The sequence below is a fragment of the Octopus sinensis genome, linkage group LG9 (genome assembly GCF_006345805.1).
Source record: "Octopus sinensis linkage group LG9, ASM634580v1, whole genome shotgun sequence".
NCBI classification, from domain to species: Eukaryota; Metazoa; Mollusca; class Cephalopoda; order Octopoda; family Octopodidae; genus Octopus; species Octopus sinensis.
Genome location: NC_043005.1, coordinates 100,905,967 through 100,929,125, shown reverse-complemented (window position 1 = coordinate 100,929,125; position 23,159 = coordinate 100,905,967). Strand labels below are relative to the sequence as shown.

The window sequence follows — 23,159 nt, the reverse complement described above, 5'->3', positions numbered from 1 at the left end:
AATAATAATTTCTTGTGACTAAGCCAGTTTTCCTAAGAGAAGGTGTGTAGATTGAATAAAATCCAGTGTTCAGTGTTTTATTTATTTTATGGAGTGTTCGATGATGGAAGACAAAGTCACCTGAAGCAGGAGTGGAACTAAGAACACAGAATGATAAGGAGGAAGCATTGTGATTTAGCACCACACCGTTTCTTTCTATTTATCATATTAACTATAACACTATGTAGTCTTCCAGGCATAAAAGACAATAATGGCATTCCTCAGTTTATTACCCAAATTGTCTGCAAAATTATGGGCATAATACTATGCAAGTAATTAACAAATACTGCTCATTGATGACTCCTGTTCCTATAATTTAGTCACATCTGTTTGTTTCTTCACAATTTTGTAGGACTATTGACCTACATATGTTGTTGAAGCAAATCAATTTTAAATGATAGTCACAAATAACTATGTTATTGTAGGAAACAGCCATGGGGATTTGACCACAATATCTTTGAGTTGCCCTACCTACAAATATAGAAACTGCTGTATCTGTATGTATTTATACTATAAACATAATTGATATCTCATAAGTTATAATGCTGCAGCCAGAAACAGATATATTTACAATGCAAAACTGGTTCCATTCAATAATATTGATAATATTAAATTATCTGGCAAATAATTTGTAAGAACATTCTAATAAAACTCATTCTGACTCTATCCTGCACCATAAAACCAAGCGCATAAATAGAGGTGACACAGATAATAATGATTTACCCACTCATTTCTATGTTTGTGTCTGTATGTTTAACATAAAAGTCAAACTGTTGGTCAACAACATAGAGTTTACTAAACATTTATATCTGTACAGAGAATCTCTTACCAAATATCATTGCTGGAATTATTATTCTTTTCCATCCTAACACTGCATTATGATTATTATTTCTATAGTTGTTGTTGTTGCTACTATTAAAGTGGTAAGGTGGCAGACTCAGTAGAGCATTGCAAAACATGCTTTGTGGTGTTTGTTCTAGCTCTTTATTTATGAAGTTCAAATCCTGCTGAGGTCAATTTTGCCTTTCGTTCATTCAGGGTCAATAACATAAAGTACCAGTGAATTAGAAGCGTTGATGTAACTGATTTTCCTCACTCCTCAAAATTGCTGACCATCTTCAAAAATGTGGAATTGTTATTCCAATTATTGGATTGATGGAACCATTAGGCAGTGAAACATGAGCTGTGACTGCCAAGGACATGCTTGGGCTTGAAAGAAATGAAGCTTCACTGGATGTGCAATGTCAGCATGCATGTATGACAGAGTGTAAGCATCTTGAAAGAAAAGATAGGCATAAGAATGGAGGCACATGGCCTAGTGGTTAGAGCAGCAGACTTGCAGTTGAGGGATCATGGGTTTGAATCTCAGACCGGGCAACGTGTGTGTTTATGAGCGAAACACCTAAGCCCCACGTGGCTCCGGCAGAAGGTAATGGCTAACTTCTGCTGACTCTTTCGCCACAACTTTCTCTCATTCTTTCCTCCTGCATCTTGCAGCTCACCTGTGATGGAACGGCTTCCTGTCCAGGTGGGGAACCTATACGCCAAGGAAACCGGGAAACTGGCCCTTATGAGCCAAGTGTGGCTCGAGAAGGAAAAAACATAGGCATAAGAAGCCTCAGATGTGGTGTGCAAGGGAGACGACTGCTCTGGTATGGTCATGCGATGCATATGGATGAGGACAGCTGTGTAAAGAAGTGCTATGGAGGGAACCTGTGGAAGAGGTAAATCCAGGAAGACATGAGATGAGGTGGTGAAACATGATCTTCAAATGTTGGGCCTCACAGAGGCAATGACTAGTGATCCTGACCTTTGGCAATATGCCGTGTTCGAGAAGCCCTGTCAAGCCAAGTGAAATCGTAATCATGGCAAATGCTGGTGTCACATGACTGGAACCCATGCCAGTGGCATGTAAGAGCTCTCATTACACTCTTGGAGTGGTTGGCATTAGGAAGGGCATCCAGTCATAGAAACCCTGCCAAAGCAGACTGGTGTCTGATGCAGCCCCTCAGCTTTCCAGCTCTGGTCAAACCGTTCAACCCTTGCCAGCATGGATAACAGATGTTTGATGATGATAATGATGATGACGATGAGGTGGATGAAGATGATGATGATGATGATTAGAACATTAAAAAACAAAAATGCTTTGCAAATATTCTGAGTTCAAATCCTGCTAGAATCAAATTACTAGATTGTACCCTATCAAGTACCATTACTCCAGAGTCTTTTGGAAGAATCTTTTTTGGCCTACTTTATTAATGATTGCACAGATATGGCACTGCCTTTCGCTTCTGGCTTCTTTTCTTAAACAATGAGAATATGATACGCTTGTGGCAAAAATCACGTGGGGAGCAAAGAACATGAAGAAGACCAGTGACAGTTGTACAATAATGAATGCTGGAAATTTTAACAAAGCACTGACAACTGCAACACTCAAAAAGTCCACCCACCAAGAATTGCCTTTACCACAGCAAAAACAAAACAAATTGAAACATCAGCAAGTAAACTAAATAATCAACAAAAGCAAAATCTTTCCGCAACATAGCAGAATGATAAACAATATAAATTATTAATAGCAGGAGTGGCTGTGTGGTAAGTAGCTTGCTTACAAACCACATGGTTCCAGGTTCAGTCCCACTGCATGGCACCTTAGGCAAGTGTCTTCAACTATAGCCTCGGGCCAACCAAAGCCTTGTGAGTGGATTTGTTAGACAGAAACTGAAAGAAGCCTGTCGTATATATGTATGTGTATATATATGTGTGTGTTTGTGTGTCTGTGTTTGTCCCCCCAACATCGCTTGACAACTGATGCTGGTGTGTTTATGTCCCCGTAATTTAGCGGTTCGGTAAAAGAGACCAATAGAATAAGTACCAGGCTTACAAAGAATAAGTCCTGGGGTTGATTTGCTCGACTAAAGGCAGTGCTCTAGCATGGCCGCAGTCAAATGACTGAAACAAGTAAAAGAGTAAAGCCAAAATTAATAATGCTCTTTTCTTAAATTGGTGTCAGGCCAGAAAATTATTGTGCCTATAGTGCAATTTGAACTCAGAATGTTAAGGGTTGTTATCAAATACTGTGAAATATCAATGAATTAGAATTTGCACATTAATCAGAAGAAAATATTGAAGATTGAAAAAAAATGAAAAATATTAAGTTTCGCATCTTAGTTTGTTAAGAAGTTGATAAAATATTTTAGAATGAAAGTGAAAGTAAATTCTTATATTGAACATTGTTGTTGCTGTTGTTACTATTGATGTTGCTGCTTTTCTGTGGAGATGGGTAGGGTTTGCTTAATATTCTTTATGAAAAATTTAGGAGAAAAAAATGTTTTAAGTAAATTTCCAATTCCCAATGTGAGTTAGCTGCCATTAAAATATGTTAAGTGTAGCATGGAGAAATGAATTTGTAATTTCTATAAAAGTTTATTGACTTTACAAAAACCTGAATATAACTTTGTAAACAGTGTTGTCATCTATTGACTGAGCTGTTTTTTTTTAACCCCTTACATACCCCAACCTTCTCTATGTCTGTCTCTACTGATTTTCTTACTTTGGAAATTTGTACACACACAAATAAATTAAGATATTTTTTCAATAGAAAGAAAAAGATTATTTTATCATTTTCTTTATTATATATATATATATATATATATATATATATATATATATATATATTAGATTGTAAATTTTTGTTATATTTTTAAAACTAAGTGTAAACTTTATCATTTCTCAGGTGACTAAGTAGTGTTAGTTAGATCTATTATAAAATGCACAGTTCACCAGTTCAGTGAAGTTCTAATTCACTCTCGGCCTTTTGATAAATTTTCCACTAATCCTGATCACATTCGTTTTTGAATACTCCGGAAAACCAAGTGGACTGAATAATTCATTAAAGTGTTATTAACAATGTTATTGTTTGTTTTGTTTTGTTCTGACTTTTTAGTTAAAGGAATAAACACTGAGAAATTCTGTAGTATTTTTAAATAATAATAATAATAATTTTTTGTCTTTTATTATTATTATTATTATTATTATTATTACTACTACTACTTTATTTTCGTATAGTTCCAAGGAGATTTAAGACCTAAATTTAATAGAGAGAATAATGGTGTGTTTGATTAATATTGAAAAGAGTTTTGTGAATAAACGTCTGATCAGCTCTAATTTAAATAGAAAACCAAAAAGAACCAACTCTTTTTTTGTGTTTCTATTTTGATTGTTTCAGTTTTGGCATTTCTTGTTGAACTTCGTCAAAAACTAAAACTGGAAAAAAACAAAACAAAACAAAAAACGCTTCACCAGTGACAGAAGAATATTCTGTTTCAGATAGAATTAAGGACAATGCTGAGAGTTGTTGTTGTTCTGGTTGTTATTGGTGGCAGTGGTATGAGTGTGTGTGGAATGGTGGAATGGTGAGGTTAGTTAGATTTAACCCTTTAGCATTTAAACGGATCATATATGGTCAAATTATTCTACCTGTTTTATGTCCAAACTGGTCGGATCTGGCCTCTCACACCGAACCTACAATGTCATTCTAAAAGTAAACAATCATATTATCAAAATCTGAAAGAGACAAGATAATGCTCAATTAATTTAAAACAATATGAATTAATATAGGAGTGGCTGTGAGGTAAGTAGCTAGCTTATGAACCACATGGCTCTGGGTTCAGTCCCACTGCATGGTACCTTGGGCAAGTGTCTTCTACTATAGCTTCGGGCCGACCAAAGCCTTGTGACTGGATTTGGTAGATGGAAACTGAAAGAAGCCCGTCGTATATATGTGTGTGTGTATGTGTGTGTGTGTATATGTTTGCATGTCTGTGTTTGTCCCCAAACATCGCTTGACAACCGATGCTGGTGTGTTTACTTCCTCATAACTTAGCGGTTCAGCAAAGGAGCCCAATAGAATAAGCACTAGGCCTACAAAGAATAAGTCCTGGGGTCGATTTGCTCTACTAAAGGCGGTGCTCCAGCATGGCCACAGTCAAATGACTGAAACAAATAAAAGAGTAAAAGAATAATAAGCATCACATTTGACAGAAATAATCTGAATTCTAAAGAATTAATACCTTTCATTTTGAAAAAAATTGTAAATTTTGTAAAATACTTGTGTTTTGGTAATTTGGTCTTCTTCCACCTCCTCTCTTCTTCTCCTCTTCCTCCTCCTCCTCCTTCTTCTTCCATTATTTCACTCTCCTACATAGAAGCCTGTCATAGTTGTAATATCTTGTTTTGAATAGTGTCTTCTTGTTTCCCTTGATACCAACACCTCCTTGTCCAAGGAAATGCGAATCTGCATATTTGCCTGACCAAGTAAAAGTGTGGTAAATGATAGCTTCAGTTATTGAGCTCATGTGCATGTGTGATGTGCTGCATTATATCACAAAGGTTTTTTTTTTATTTCAAGTTACATTTATATTGACATGACATCATTTAAGAAATTGAATGGCTGTGAAGAAATAGAACTAATTCTTTATTCAAAACTAAAACTAAAAAAATACTCCAGATACGATGAAAATGTTTATGAGGAGGGGGAATTTGTTTCTGATGATTTGATGATAAATAAGAATGAAACACATCAGAAAGAGATGAAACACGGAAAGAAAGTGCTGCAGCCATTTTTTGACTTAAACAAAGGAAAAACCCAGCAAAGGCTAGTGATGGGAATAAGAAAACTTTTAGCCTTGGGCTGACCAAAGCCTTGTGACTTCATGGCAAATGTAGGGGTTCAAGATGAGGATTTGAATACGAATTCAACATTATATGGATGTTTGTAAGAATTTCTTACACAGGATCCAATACAAAACATTACACATGGATGTGTGTCGGTGTTTGTCCCCACACCACCCACTGTTCGTCAACCGGTGTTAGCGTGTTTATGTCCTTGTAACTTAGCAGTTCAGCAACAGGGACCACTAGAATAAGTGCCAGGCTTGGAAAAAAGTACTGGGGTCAATTCATCCAACTGAAAAATTCCTCAAACATGTGCCCCAGTAGCAGCAGTTTAATGAGTGAAACAAGTAAGCAAAGTGTATTTGTGACATACATTTTTATAACGTTCTTTTAAAGACTGGTCCATTAGTGGCAGAGCAGAAAATAAAATATTATATGGGGTTACAGTAGGATAGTGGAGGCACATAGCCTAGTGGTTAGAGCAGCGGACTCGTGGTCAAGGGATCGCGTGTTCGAATCTTGGACTGGGTGATGTGTATGTTTATGAGCGAAACACCTAAGTTCCACGCGGCTCCGGTAGAAAGTAATGGTGAACTTCTATTGACTCTTTCACCACAACTTTCTCTCACTCTTTCCTCCTGCATCTTGCAGCTTACCTCCGACGGACCGGCATCCCATCCAGGTGGGGAACCTATACGCCAATGAAACTGGGAAACTGGCCCTATGAGCCAGTCATGGTTCGAGAATGAACAAACAAACAGTAGGATAACAAATCCAAATAGATTCAACATCCCCCAAACATTGGAAAGTGGAGTTCTGGCAAAAATATTTAACCAATAGGCAGACTGTTTCCTCCTTTTCATCATCAGCATCTGTGTTACCATTTTTGTTTTTCTTGTCATTCTCAAACATTGTAATCATTATACCAGTAATTACTGTTTAAATATGGTCAATAGGAATTGTAGTTTCTTTGTCATGTGGCTAATAATCTTTCAGAACTAATTTCTTTTAAGTTAAAATATAATGTGGATCTCACTGTATACCTTGATTGTGACTATTTATATAGATATATATGAATATCCACACATATGCATGTATGTATGTATGTATGTATATCAGGTTGGCAACTAAGTTAGTTCCCACCATTTTTTTAGATTTAAAATTTTTTTGAAAGGCTTAATAAAAAGTAACAACTAATTAATCAATAATGTATTCACCCTAGTTGTTTACTACTTCTTCCTAACGTTCAACAAGATTTTCAATACCTCGCTGGTAGAAATCAGGCGATTTTGACTCGAAAAATTGATCCAACCAATCTCTCAATTCTGCATCAGTATTGAGCGAAACTCCACGCATAGCATTTGAAAGAGATCGAAAGAGGTAGAAATCTATTGATGCCAAATCAGGAGAGTATAGCGGGTGTGACAGCACTTCCCACCCATGCGTTTGGATGGCTTCCTTGGTCATATTGGCGATAGAGGGCGCATGTTGTCATGCAGTAGAAGAACTCCATGCTAATGATTATGTTTTTTTCTCTTGAATAGCCATGTTGAGTCATTCCATCTGTTGAATATAGAGTTCTGCGTTGACCGTTTGGTTCCGTTTAAGCAATTAGTAATGGATAATCCCTTTCCCAGTCCTACCATACGCACAACATCATTTTACACAGATGAAGATCTTGTTTCACGTGCAGTGTCGCTTGTTTATCAGGGCTAAGCCATTCCTTACGCTGCTTCGTATTGATGTACAAGCACCAGTTTTCGTTGCCAGTAACAATTCGGTAAAGAAATCGTTGCTTGTGATTTGTTGTCACTTAAAGCATGCAGAACCCATGCTCCATACTTCTGAACCTTTCCCATCGGTTGAAGATGCTTCTCTATAGCAGTGTGGGAGCATTCCATTTTCTCTGCCAGTTCCCTTGCTGTTTGACAAGAATTTTCGTGCAAAAGTTGGTTTAATCGCTCTTCATTGAACTCAACTGGACGACCAGGACGAAATGTGTCTTTGAGGTCAAAATTTCTATTTTTGAACTTGGCATACCAATCACAAGCGGTTCTTTCAGTGATGGCACCCTCTCCATACACAGCACAAATGTTGTGAGCAGCTTTTGCAGCCTTAGAACCTTGATTAAAAGCAAAAAGAAGGAGGTGCTGAAATCATCGTTTTTCTTAACTTGACATTTCATTTTAATGATCTGAAAATAAACAAAAATTAACTGAAATTAACTAGAAAAAAAAAAAAAAAGATTCCAAAATGATTCAAAAATAGAATTCTTGAAAAAAATAGATTCCAAAATTTAAAAACACAATAAATTCCAAAATTTTAAAAAATGGCAGGAACTTAGTTGTCAACCCAATAGATATATATACACACAAGGAGGCGCTGAAAAGCTCCTGAATAGGGGTAAACGAAAATACAGGAGGATCAGTTGATTATGATTTTATTCAACATATTCCCCTCTCACATTCACACACTTGTTGCAGCAGTCCTTCAGTTTTTCTAAGCCCTGTAAAAGAACTCTAAAGGTTGAGCCTCCAACCAAGCCTTTCGCCATACCCTTAAAGCTAGGAACTTTTCACCCTGCCCTCATATGTGTGTGTACACATACACACACACACATGCATTTTATATATTGATAAAATAAATATTTCATATCTGTCATTCATTTCTGAGTGTAGATCATGAAACAAATGTTTTCAATTGTAGAATGGTTTCTCTGAATAGCTTCCAGAGTTTACTGGCATTTTATGTATGTGAATCCCATATGACTCATGATGTGCACGCAAACACACAGACATTCACACATACACAAACACACACACACACACATTCACATTCACGCACATGTATAAACATGTGCATGCACATACATCTTTATACATGCACACACATGTGTGAACACACAGACACACACACACACTAACACATACCACCTACATACACAGAGATCCGAACCTCTAACCTTTTCATCAATAACAAAGCACTTTCAAACAGTCAATGTCCCTTCCAAGGTCCATTACCTTAATTTTTTGGACCCCCCCATTCCCTTCCATGTCTCCCTGCAAGTATATATTTGCTTCCATATTCACTGCAGTAGCTTTATTATCTTCCTTCATCCGCCTGGTAGGAGAAAAATCTCTGGAGACAAAAGCAATGACAATTCATCTGTCACACAACACTGTTAGACAACTCAGGGACATGAACGAGACACTCGGATCAATAAATGCTTCAGAGCTGACCCAGTTGTTACAGGTGTTAGTTAAATATTCATTATTAAACTTTGTGATCATTATTACATGTTCACTGAGTAAAGCACAAAATGGAACGGAATTCATTCATGCTTATTCTTTCACTATTCAAAACTGGTAAATAATTCCAAGAACTTTTAGAAGAGTTGGCAAAGTTGACCAACTGTGAACAAAATTCCATTGAATTCAATTGAGATTATTGATCTGTATTGAATGCCATGTAAAAGACAACAGCTACATGAAGTCTGGTAGAAGACACAAGAGGGAAAACGGTAAATGAATAAATAATGTACAATAATGTCTTTGATGCTGCTGTAGCTGCATGGCTCTGAGTTTTCATAGTCAGCAGCCTGTGAGGGTTTGGTGTAGAACAACGGTCTTAACAGTGAGGTATAAACTTTCAGAGTAGAATACAACAAACTGAATGGCAACAACTCTCTATTTTGAAGGGTTCTGTTGTAATAACAGTCTGTCTTTTACATTACACTAGCAGCTAAGACCGGTTTCATCCGGTCTGTTTGGATGATGTGGCTGTGATCGTTTTCAGTTAGGCATAATCTATAACAGCTTTTCTCAACCTTATCATTTCGGGTCCCCTGTTTCGATTGGAGCCTCCAGCTGTATGAAAATTTCCTGGCCCCACCCCGTCAGAAAACAGCTTCTAAGCAACTGGTTGCTTTAATGGCAGAAGAAAGAGGGGAATTCCATTAGAAAAAGTTTTAATCGATTTTCTCGGTAAGTATAGGGGCTAAGTAAAAAATACAAACTGCATTCCAATCTATGCACCCATCTCCACATGTGTGCCATTCTTCACGTGAAGCCACCCAGCAGTTTGGCTGTGAACCTCAAGACAAGAAAGAATACGATTGCCCACGTCCAATTTATATTATAGATTAAAAATGTAGATTTAATTATTTCCATTGTCTTCAGCATCCAGTTTAATGATGTTAGTGTTAAATGGGATGATTAAGAGAAAAATTAGTGGTTAGTGTTAAATGGGATGATTAAGAGAAAAATTAGTGGTTAGTGTTAAATGGGATGATTAAGAGAAAAATTAGTGGTTAGTGTTAAATGGGATGATTAAGAGAAAAATTAGTGGTTAGTGTTAAATGGGATGATTAAGAGAAAAATTAGTGGTTAGTGTTAAATGGGATGATTAAGAGAAAAATAGTGGTTAGTGTTAAATGGGATGATTAAGAGAAAAATTAGTGGTTAGTGTTAAATGGGATGATTAAGAGAAAAATTAGTGGTTAGTGTTAAATGGGATGATTAAGAGAAAAATTAGTGGTTAGTGTTAAATGGGATGATTAAGAGAAAAATTAGTGGTTAGTGTTAAATGGGATGATTAAGAGAAAAATTAGTGGTTAGTTAACGTTATTTCTTGTTCAACTCTTTCGCACTCAGAAAGCGTCTTCAAGTGTAAAGCTTTCATTGTACATTATCGTTTTGTGTTGAGATTTTGATGATGTACCTACTCTTTTACTTGTTTCAGTCATTTGACTGTGGCCATGCTGGAGCACCGCCTTTAGTAGAGCAAATCGACCCCAGGACTTATTCTTTGTAAGCCTAGTACTTTTTCTATTGGTCTTTTTTGCCGAACCACTAAGTTACGGGACGCAAACACACAAGCATCGGTTGTCAAGCGATGTTGGGGAGACAAACACAGACACACAAACATATACACACAGATACATACATACATATATATATATATATATATATATATATATATATATATATATATATATACACACATATATATATATATATATGCACACACATATATACAACAGGCTTCTTTTGGTTTCCATCTACCAAATCCACTCACAAGGCTTTGGTCGGCCCGAAGCTATGCTAGAAGACACTTGCCCAAAGTGCCATGCAGTGAGACTGAACCTGGGACCATGTGGATGGTAAGCAAGCTACTTACCACACAGCCACTCCTACGCCTAATTGTTTATTTTTAGTATGGCATTGTAAGGTAGGTGTGAGAGGTTGAATACGGCCAATTTAAACATAAAACGGGTATAATATTCGGGCTGGATATAGCCAGTTTAAATACTAAGGGTTAAAACAAGCAAGGGTCTATAATCTTTACTTTTTTAATGTTAATACTGTACCCTGCACATATCTATTCGCCCTTCACTCTAGCATCTTTACAGTCTCTCCAAACCTACCTTTCGCTGTGCTAAAGTTGATGATGGTAGCCTTTAACTATTGTGACAAAGAGGAAAAGAGAGTTTCCAATGATAGGTCGGTTGTTTGATGTCCAGTTTGCATACCTGAAAAGAAGAGAATTGATACAGTCATTTGCTTATGGTCAAAGGGTTCTCACCTATGAGACCCTATGTCTATACCTCATCATCTCACAACCATGTGCAGCACTAACATAGTGTTAATCCCCTTCTAAACACAATTAAGGTTTTTTATGGTGTTTGTGACTGCCATGATTTTGGCAATCTTTGCAGGGGCTGGATATTATTCCAATCATTAACTAATTTGAAAATAAATTGGGTGTATTTTATCATTCCACCCATATTTTTCTGACAGAACTGAAGGGTCCTTACTACTCTCTGTCAGCTTTTATTCCGTATTATTGCAGTCCTCAATATATTGCTTTTACTGTGGTTTCTGGTTCTCGTGTTTCTTCCGTTTACAAATTTATTCAGTGTTATTTTCTCCTAGGTGCATCACCTTAATTATGGTTGAGTGGCAATATCTTTCCACTATGCTGCAAACAAAACATGTAGTATGGAAGTACAAAGTTGGTGAGGAGACAGAAGACTGGTGGGGGTTTGAGGGAATCGGAATTCCAAGACTGGTCATATCTCAGGTAGTAAGGTAATATCACATCTTGTCACGCTGGGCGAAATTACACCAGGTGAAATTATCAGGCGAAATGCTTAGCGGTATTTCATCTGCTGCTATGTTCTGAGTTCAAATTCAGCTGGGGTCGACTTTGCTCTTCATCCTTTCGGGGTCGATTAAATAAGTACCAGTTATGCACTGGGGTCGATGTAATTGACTTAATCTGTTTGTCTGTTCTTATTTGTCCTCTCTATGTTTAGTCCCTTGTGGACAATAAAGAAATAAATATCACATCTTTTCATGATGTAGGCATGGGAAAGATGTTGTGTGTGTGTGGGGGGGAGGTCATACAGGGTTGGCCAAAAGTCACCCGACAATAAATTAAAATTCCATAAATACTATCTGTAATTCTGTTTTGGCTCAAATAGAAAAAAGGCATCGCTCAAGAAAGGCTTCACTTTGAACAATTTTCATGATGTATTTAGATGCTTTCATTAAATTCATACAGTCGTTAAACCTAAATAAATCTCGGAATTAGATCCCAAATCAGTTTTGGGATTTAAAAGACCACAATGAACAATTTCATTTAGAATGGTTGATTCTCTCAATTTCGATACCATATGACAAAGGCAAGAAATTCTGTCTTCTCTGCAATTCTGAGCTATTTTTCATTATTTTTTCTAAAAATACTCTAGTAAACACGGTTATAGAGCGAGCATACAGATGTAAGCATTGGCAAAAACATACATTTAGTGCATATAAGTAGTCTCTATCATTATATATAATTTAAACTTTAATTTCCTTTATATTTAACATTCACTATTAATATCCCTACTCTTTCTGTTAGCTACTTATGACGTTATATCATATAACATTTTTTTAAACAATATTAATAGCGTTCTGTCTATCGCTATACAAATCTATCATTTTTTGCTAAAATTTCGTATTGACGAGTTTTGTTTTTTTCACTTTCCTGAGGAGAAGATTGCATTGTTTATACCTTTTATTCTTTTGAATAGTATCAGTGGAATTTTCGAAACATGTGTCGAAAGTAAAAATATTTGATTACACTTGCGTTAACTCCATTTTTTTATTCATATATATATATATATATATATATGAACACCATGCATCTATTTCCAAGTAAGGTTATCTTAATAATTTTGATGCAACTCTACCCTGTACTGTTCTCTCTCCCCTCCTTTCATTTTCTCTCTTCCTTTCTCTAATTCTTTTTTTCTCCCCTTCAAGGGCACTGTTTATCCTTCTGACTAGAAGAGAGGGAAAAAAGGGCTTTTCTTACTATAAGTACAAAACCAGAAATTTTGATGGAGCTGGGCTAGTCAATTATATCAACCCCAGGATTCAACTGGTACTTATTTCATGAAATCCAAAAGAACGAAAGGCAAAAATAGACCTCAATAGAATTTGAAATCAGAACATAGTGCCACTAACCGTTTTTTCCAGTGCAGGAATGATTCTGTCTGCTTGCTGCTTGCCACCCTAAAAAGGCTTTTAGTAACCCTTTGTGCCATAGGTACATAGCCTGAAATTTTATGGGGAGTGGTCTAGTTGATTACATTGACCATAATACTTGACTGGTACTTATTTTACCAACCCTAAATCAATAAAAGGCAAAACTGCCCACAGCAGAATTTGATCTCAGAACATAAAGGCAGATGAACTACTGCTAAACGTGTTATCTGGCATATTAATGACTCTGCCAGCTCACCATCTTAAAAGGCTTTAAATAACATCACCCAATTTCACTAGTATCTTTCCAACATTTAATTATAGCAGCATAATGTTGAAAACATGTAGCAGTTTACTTATTGCTACTCTGTTTTTGCTCTACTTAATTTGAACACCAGGAAATGGATGAAAAAATATACAATAATTGTCAGTGAAAAATATTTGTAAACATTTTCTACCATCTTATAAATATCCAGAAAGTTTTTTCCATTTTTGTGCTCTATTTGTTTAATGTCTTTCTGTTAGACTATAATTTCATCCATTTGTCATCTCAGCTTTTACTATGAATGTTACTGTACATAATGTTATATTCACTTAGATGGATTTTATCCAAACATTGTTATTGTGCAAGTAATTTCCTTTTTCTTCACTTCTACCATCATTTCTCCACAGATTTCTATTGTAGCTGAATTTGTACTTCTATATAAGATTGCAAGACAGTACCCATTAACACAGTATAACCCTTTACAATGTGTACATAACACACACAAACTCACGTGCACATCAAATCTCTCAGTCACTCTTTCCCAAACACTTTCCACCTAGAACTGAGCTTACTGTTAGCAATAGCTATTATTTGATATTTTTCCTAAAACTTTCCATTTTCTTTACATCTTTTATTTGTCCCAGTAAAATATCATTTTGAAATAATTTTATTGGCTTCTTGGAGAAATCCAAAAGATATTGGTTACATACCATTTGCAGGGAAATAAACTTCAGCTTAGCTACTTGAAGATTATTATTTTGCAAACTTTCAGTCACGATAATGTGAATGCCACATTCATCGTTGGTTGTTCTTCGATGATGTATTCAAGTGTAAGTCAGTCACATTTAGACCAAACATTATTTGCAGTGTGTAGAAAAGCATATAGTGTAATGTGATATTCAGATATGCAGATAGTCTAAAACTAATATCAAACACCTATTGTTGTAACCTCTGTTAATCCTTGCTGATTTCATCAATGCTATTATTCTATTAGACTTTGGGAAATAACTTTTAATCCATTGTGAAGCGAAGTTATTCAATCTGTGTCGTGAAAGCCAGTTTTTATTATTCTTCCATATGTATCCTCGTGTAATATACAGGGAAAGTTAAGTTGCTGGAATATTGCCTTCATGATTTTGAATTCAAACCTGGTCATAGCCATTGTGTTGGGACCTGAGATAGGAGCTCCTAACTCTGTAGAGCTTATTTTTCTTGCTTAAACAGTGTCCATTACACCTTCATACCTATTTCTTTACTACCCATAAGGGGCTAAACACAGAGGGGACAAACAAGGACAGACAAACAGATTAAGTCGATTATATCGACCCCAGTGCGTAACTGGTACTTATTTAATCGACCTCGAAAGGATGAAAAGCAAGGTCGACCTTGGTGGAATTTGAACTCAGAACGTAGCGGCAGACGAAATACTGCTGAGCATTTCGCCCGGCATGCTAACGTTTCTGCCAGCTCGCTGCCTTTAGGTGTTTAAGCACACACTCACACAAACTATTGTAATCTATTCTCTCTCATTCAAATGCTAACCCATCCTGTTTTTCTCCCTGTCTCTGAGTATATACAAATATAATCAAACCTGATAAACAGCTCCTAGTGAGCTACATATGTGACCTTTTTTAAGTTTCTAGTGGAAGCCATCTTTATTTTTAGTGCTCATCTCATTACAAAAAGGCATCAAGATCACACAGTAAACATTCCTTCACTCTGCTTTAGTCCACAATTGTATTCAATCCATGTTAGGTTATCAAATATATTTCTTTACTACCCACAAGGGGCTAAACACAGAGGGGACAAACAAGGACAGACAAACGGATTAAGTCGATTCCATTGATCCCAGTGCGTAACTGGTACTTAATTTATCGACCCTGAAAGTATGAAAAGCAAAGTCGACCTCGGCAGAATTTGAACTCAGAACGTAATGGCAGACGAAATACGGCTATGCATTTCGCCCAGCATGCTAACGTTTCTGCCAGCTCGCTGCCTAATGTTAGATTATCAAATAGTTAACCCACACCATAACACAATGTACATCAAAGCATAGTAAATGAATGACAGAACATTATTTGAAAAGAGGATTCAGTTAGTCTCTTGAACTGCAATAAACATTCTTTTGATGTGCAAACCAATCCTCAAGGTACAGTCTGCCATCATTCACCAGTGAAGAATGGTTTGGTAAAAGGCACCATGGTTTGACTAAGTGTTTTAGATGCCTATGTAGTCACAGCAGACAGAGGCCATCTTTCCCACCTAAACTTAACCTTGTGAAACATCCAGGATGTGACAGCTGGAGACAGGGCAGCACCAGCATCCAGCTGGTAAATATTTTAGCTGCATTTGGCAATGTAAAGTGAAATGCTTTGCTCAAAGACACTATGCACAACTCAGTCCGGGAATTGGACCCATAACTTTATGATCAAACACCCTAATCACTCGGCCATATGCTTTCACAAACCAACATGCATTCCAGAAATATCTATGCTTGTTTCCTTTATCATAAAGTCCCATCTCATCACATTAGGTACACAGGCCAGTCATAATACTATTTACTCTAGTGAAGTTCCATAAGTATTTTCAAGTTACAGTTATTTATTGATTGCAGACGTCTTCAGATTTCTGATTCATCTAAAAGATGTTGCTATTATCTTGGAAAACCATTGGATAAATAATATATATAAAGTACCTTTGTAGAATGGCTACTGTCGATGAAGTGTCATTAACTCACCTATTTCTTTACTACCCACAAGGGGCTAAACACAGAGAGGACAAACAAGGACAGACAAACGGATTAAGTCGATTCCATCGACCCCAGTGTGTAATTAGTACTTAATTTATCGACCCTGAAAGGATGAAATGCAAAGTTGACCTTTGAAAGGCAAAGTCGACATTTGAACTCAGAATGTAACGGCAGACGAAATACAGCTACGCATTTCGCCCGGCTTTCTAACGATTCTGCCAGCTCGCTGCCCTTATTGACTCACCTACCTGAGCAGTGTCCTGCAGCTCATTGCCTATAGCATTCATGAGCTAACTGCTACCCACAGGACTTTCTAAATGGTATGCCTAATGGAAAATTACCTTGAATGATTTTAGTAGTGCAGCCTACCTGATGAGTCGTATTTCATGTGGTGTGCTTCTTCAAAAGAGTTGTTCACACCTGGTACAAAGACAATCAATGATTAAAAAAACAGGATATTTTTGCTTGTATTTTGTTTCTTTTATCTTTTATTTGTTTCAGTCATCAGACTGTGGCCAAGCTGGAGCACCACCTTGAAGAGCTTTTAGTTGAATGAATTGACCCCATTGCTTATTTTATTTTCGTTTAAACCTGATACTTATTCTATCAGTATCTTTTGTCAAACCACTAAGTTACAGGGATGTAAATGCACCAACACCAATTGGTGCAAGTGGTGATGGAGGACAAATACATGCACAAAGACACACACACACACACACACACACATATGTACACACACATGTGTACACAAATACATACATACATACATACGTACATACATACATGTATATATGTATGTGTGTATATAAATATATATATATAAATTTATGTAAATAAGGATAAGATCATTAATTTAAATACTGATCTTATCAGGTGACCAGCATGGGAATAAAAACCTTCAAAGGTAATAATTATTATTAAAATTATAATTTAGGGCATCTAAGAGATACCACCATGCTGGAAATAGCAGCCAAAGCTTGATCTAAAGCCACATTAAATGTTCAATACTGTATGAACATAATTTTATATATATATATATATATATATATATATATACAGCAGGCTTGTTTTCAGTTTCCGTCTACTAGATCCACTTACAAGGCTTTGGTTAGCCCAAGGCTATAGTAGAAGATACTTGCCCAAGGTGTCACACAGTGGGACAGAACGTGGAACCATGTAGTTACTAAGAAACATATTACCCCCACAGTCACACCTGCACTTATGTAAATATATTTTTTTAATTGACATCATAAATGTTCGTATAAAATATTCCACAAAAACAACAAAATGTTTATTACTTTTTAAATCGAATCCTTTCAAAAAGAAAGATTTTATTTGTATGCAAGAATATATTTTGGCTGCGAAATACTTGTTAGAGGAATGATAAAAGAATTACATTCATAATATTTTTTAATAAATTACTTCACTTGTCATCAATGCTTCACTGAATATTACCTGTTCATTTCAGAAATGTTAAAATTATAATTTTTTTTAGGAACTTTCTGTCAGAACTAGATTATATCCAAAATTCTGTGGAACAGAAAGGGGCAATGTGAAAGTCAGTTGCTTCTAACAGACAAATATCAGTGTTGAAATGAATCTCTCTACTTATTAAACTGTTTTATTTGTGGTTTTATGCTTGAATTTATGCATAACATGCGTAGGTGTGTGTATGCATATGTATGTAGCCATTCTTCCTGCACGGTTAATCGCCTGAAGCAATATCTGACATTCTGGGATGTTTTGTGTGGTCTGTGGTGATTTTAGGAATATTATTTATTGATAATATACCAAATACTTTAATATTATAATTTATAGCAACATATGAATTTCTAAGATATATTTAGGCGTTGGAAAGAAGTTGTGTGTGTCAATGAATGTAAAATTACAAGTGAAGAGTTAAAATCATCTTTATCTGTCTCCATCTATGATTGTTTATGAAAGACAAAATTATTCAGAAAGTGTTTTATATTCAGAATATATATTGTAGCCTACAGGATGGAACAGAAGGCTCCTCACTGTAACATTGTCTGAAACAATCTATTCTATATACAAGAGTTCAGCCAATATAGATTGAAATATTTGGCTAGATGTCAGATATCTGTTCATTTGTTTTTGCTTCTGTTTTTTTCAGCTCAGCATGGGTTAGATGAATACTTTACAGTTCTTCCCATCACTAATTCTTACCTGTTTTTCACTTAGGATATCTGTGCAAACAAAGCAGAGGATTTCTTAAAAGAAGTGACAACACCACCACTCATTGTTCACAACTTTTGTTGAGCATAAACATAAGCAAACACACAGATACACACATATACACATACATACACATATATGCATACATGTGTACATACATACAAAATACACACACACACACACACAAATGGGCTACTCTCAGTTTCCATCTACTAAATTCCCTTACAAGCCCTTGGTTGGCTAGGAGTTATAGCAGAAGATACTTGCCCAAGGTGTAGCATGCTGGGTCTGAACTAAGTAAAGTCATAAATCAAATGGATTCTATCACTGTGAAGGCTTTAAGTTAAACGAATCAACCCCTGGGCCTTTTTTCTTTTTAAGCCTGTTTCTTATTCTATCAGTTTATTTTGCCAAACTACTCAGTTATGGTATTATAATGGAAAGAAGGATTTTATGATACTTTTGGGGTATCTTCTTCCATTATAATTATTCTGTTGATTCAAGGAGCTGGAAATACGAAGAATGAAGCTCTCAGGCAGAGAAAATTTAATGAATGTTTATTCACAGGTGCTTCATACAAGGGGTTTGCTTTCAGTATCCATCTTCACAGCAGTGCATGGTTGGCTTTCTCTCCCATACACGTGAGGTTCAATAAACTCTGGAGACAATGCATGTTGTATCACAGTGGGACAAAAGTCTGCTGTGAGCTCCTGGCTTCGAAGTCTTGCTCAGCATCAGCATGAGAAGAAAAATGAGAGGGGAACATGTTGTCTTTTCCTTAAATAATGGTTGCAGGTGAGATCTCGTTTTTGTCTCGCATATGGCAAAGGTTGTAGGCGAGATCTCGCTGTTGCAAATGGCGCTGGCTTCTTTGTGCCTTGCTACAGTATCATAAACAAACCAACACTGGATGTCAAGAAATGGTTAAGGAGAGATACAAATACACACACACACACACACTCACACACACACACAAACGGACACACGGACACACACACATGTTTATATACAATGGGTTTCTTTCAGTTTCTGTCTACCAAATCTGCTCATAACGCTTTGGTCAGCCTGAGGCTATAGTAGAAAACACTTGCTGAAGTTACCATGCAGTGTGATTGAACCTGGAGCCATTTAGTTAGGAAGCAAGCTTCTTACCACAGATCCACACTTGAACCTGTATATGTATGTATGTGTGGTCATGCAGGTATCTAGACTCCCTCTTTGTTGTCAAATCTTTCCATCCTGCCCTCCACTTATCCTGCACTATCTCTGACACCTCTGTCTCCTTTCTTAACATTTTGGTCAACATGCATCACTCCACTCTCAGCACTTCCATCCACTACAAGCACACAGACTCACACTCATACCTCAACTTCTCCTCCTCCTACCCTAAACACACCAAGCTTTCCATCCCCTATTTCCAATTTCTCCGTCTAAGCAGGCACTGTAGTGACGACCATGACTTTGAGACTCAATCTCAACTCATGGCTCACCAGCCCTCTTCCACACGCGCATACATACTCTCTTATACACTCACACACGCACCTTCGTTTTGAGATCACCACTACCTTATTATCTCCCCTTCTTCCTAGCTCTCCTGTGTGACCTCCCTGTCCAGCATTCGCCATGATGGATCGCTAGCCACTACACATTCTTTATTTTCTCTCCTTGTTCCTTTCTGTGGAAGAGCGTGGGCTTGAAAAATTAAAGACTTTTTCATTTCCCGGGCATTAAACTAATACATCTATTTGTTGTCTACACCACCTGTCTTTGTCTTTTGTTTTTTCTTTGTGAATTCTCCCTATATATATAAATAAATAAATAAATAAATATATATATGTATGTATGTATGTATATTCTAAAACACATACATCTGAGACTGTCATAGGTCAAACAACACATTGAAATGTGACTCCCTTTTGGGAGAATTCTTCCCTGAAGAAATACCTAATTAATGAGTTTCAGTATGAGGATTTAGATTAAATTAATTTAATTTCTGTAATTGACCTAATTGGATATTGAAACAGCTGTAGGACTGGAATTTCATTATACGGATTTGAATATCTTTAAATAAACTGATGCCTGCATTTCAATTTCTCCATTTTCTTCCTTTTCTCATATATATAAGGCACCATTTGAGTGTGATCCTCACCAGTGTTGCCTTACTGGCACTTGTACCCGTACTAGTTGGGTGCCAAAAGGACCATCTGAGCCTGATCATTGCCAGAGCGGCTAACTGGCTTCCGTGTCGGTGGCACATAAAAGGCACCATTCGAGCGTGATCGTTACCAGTGTCGCCTTACTGGCACCTGTGCTGGTGGCATGTTTAAAAAGATTCGAGCGAGGTCGTTGCCAGTACCGCCTGACTGGCTCCCATGCCGGTGGCATGTAAAAAGCACCCACTACACTCTCAGAGTGGTTGGCATTAGGAAAGGCATCCAGCTGTAGAAACACTGCCAGATCAAGATTGGAGCCTGATGCAGCCATCTGGTTTGCCAGCCCTCAGTCAAAATCGTCCAACCCATGCTAGCATGGAAAGCAGACGTTAAACGATGATGATATATATATATATTTTATTTTATTTTATGTTTTTCTCCTTATTATCATATTTTATTCTATAGGTCATTTAAAACACTTATTTCTTAATATAACTCTATATTTCTGAGATGAGGAATTATGCATAATACTTAATTCTTATTTCTCTGCGCATAGGCGCAGGAGTGGCTGTGTGGTAAGTAGCTTCCTTACCAAACATATGGTTCCGGGTTCAGTCCCACCTTGGGTACCTTGGGCAAGTGTCTTCTACTATAGCCTCGGGCTGACCAAAGCCTTGTGTGTGGATTTGGTAGACGGAAACTGAAAGAAACCCGTCGTCTATATGTATATATATATATATTATATATATATATATATATATATATATATGTATGTATATGTTTGTGTGCCTGTGTTTTTCCCCCAACTTTGCTTGACAAACGATGTTGGTGTGTTTACATCCCCGTAACTTAGCAGTTCGGCAAAAGTGACCGATAGAATAAGTACTGGGCTTACAAAGAATAAGTCCTGGGGTCGATTTGCTTGACTAAAGGTGGTGCTCCAGCATGGCCACAGTCAAATGACTGAAACAAGTAAAAGAGTAAAAGAGTAAATATATATATATATATATATATATATATCACTATGACCATTATATTCTACTTTCATTCCCCACAAAACTTGAACCTGAAACCTCAACCTATGTATATGTAGCATAGTTTCGTTGCTTTCTGATTAATGTCTTTTTTGTTTGTTTTCTCTGACATTTATTTCTTATGATATCTTGTTAATGACTGTTATTGACTTAACTTTTAATTCAACTTAAATATAAATCCCCAGAACTACCATTCTTTGATTACTACGTTCCACTTCTTTATATATACATGCTTGGCAGGTGTGACTTAAAAATTATAACTATAAAACTATATAATAATAATAGCAATAATAATAATGATAATAATAATAATAATAATAATAATAATAGTGTAATCTGTTGTGTATATAGGAAACAGTGATGATGATGATAATAATAATAGTAGTAGTAGTAGTAGTAATAATAATAACAATAATAATAATAATGATAACAATAATCAACTAATAACAAGAAATTGATTGCTTTCTAGGTAATAATTATCCCTTTAATCACATTCTCTGTCATTCTGTGATAAATAACATCACTTGGTAATTACTGTAAATTATTTTTCATTTTGCTTGTTAATTTGTGTTTTTTTTTTCCACTTTTCAAATTTCGAATTCTATATTAATGAATAAAATATCAGACAGAACTTCTTGAATATGAAACACTAATTATGACAAATTTTTCCCATAAAAATATTTCTTTTACACCAATAATTTTTATCATTTTTTGGGGTACTTTTGTGTTTGTGTGTGTGTGTGTGGTGTGTGTGTGTGAGAATGTATGCATCATAAAATGATGAATTTTATTGTTTGTACAGTTCAATAAATATTTAGATATTTATAATGTAAAGTTAGATATACTATTTACCGTGGTGATTTTTCTTGTTATTGTTGTTGTTGCTGCTAATTTGGACTTAGACATTGGTGACTTCAATCAGAGACACTTTTGCTTACCAAAAAGCAAGGAAAAAAAAACAAAAAAAACAATTGGTCCAAGAATATTTGTTCACCCGATTCATCAGACATTATGAACAAGGTCCAAGTTTATATTTTATTTTACTTTTTATATGATCTTTCCGTTAATGTCAGACAGCGAAATGGTTTTATTTTTTTTTTTTTTTCTATGATTTTTATATTTATATTCATACGTTGGACATCATTTTACTTTCCCCCATAAAATTTTCATAATATTTTATGGAGTAAATTTTTCCTTTTCAAGTTTCAATTTTCAAAATTTATATATATTGACAGCGTTACATATGCGTGAGCAGGTTAGTGTGGTTTTCACTGCAAAATTACTTGAATGTGCACCATGATGGTCACTCTGAAGTACTTGATGATTATGGATATGGTTCTAGAAATTAGGAGGAATCAAGGCTTCTAGAGTTCTATGACGCAAATGAGCTAACTATTTGCAACATAAATTTTTAGGAAAACCATTAACTACTTTATTGCCTTCCAATCAAGTGAATATGGAAGCCAGACAGACAAATTGTTGTAAACACTAAGTCCTTTCCTGGTGAAAATGTATCGTCTA

The 23,159-nt window shown here is 36.0% G+C and overlaps 1 protein-coding gene across 1 annotated transcript in view; it reads left to right on the top strand.

Annotated features, from left to right (window-relative positions):
- LOC115215496 (cytosolic carboxypeptidase 6-like) overlaps nt 1–23,159 on the top strand; it is a 538,012-nt gene that overhangs the window by 186,058 nt on the left and 328,795 nt on the right. The window lies entirely within an intron of this gene.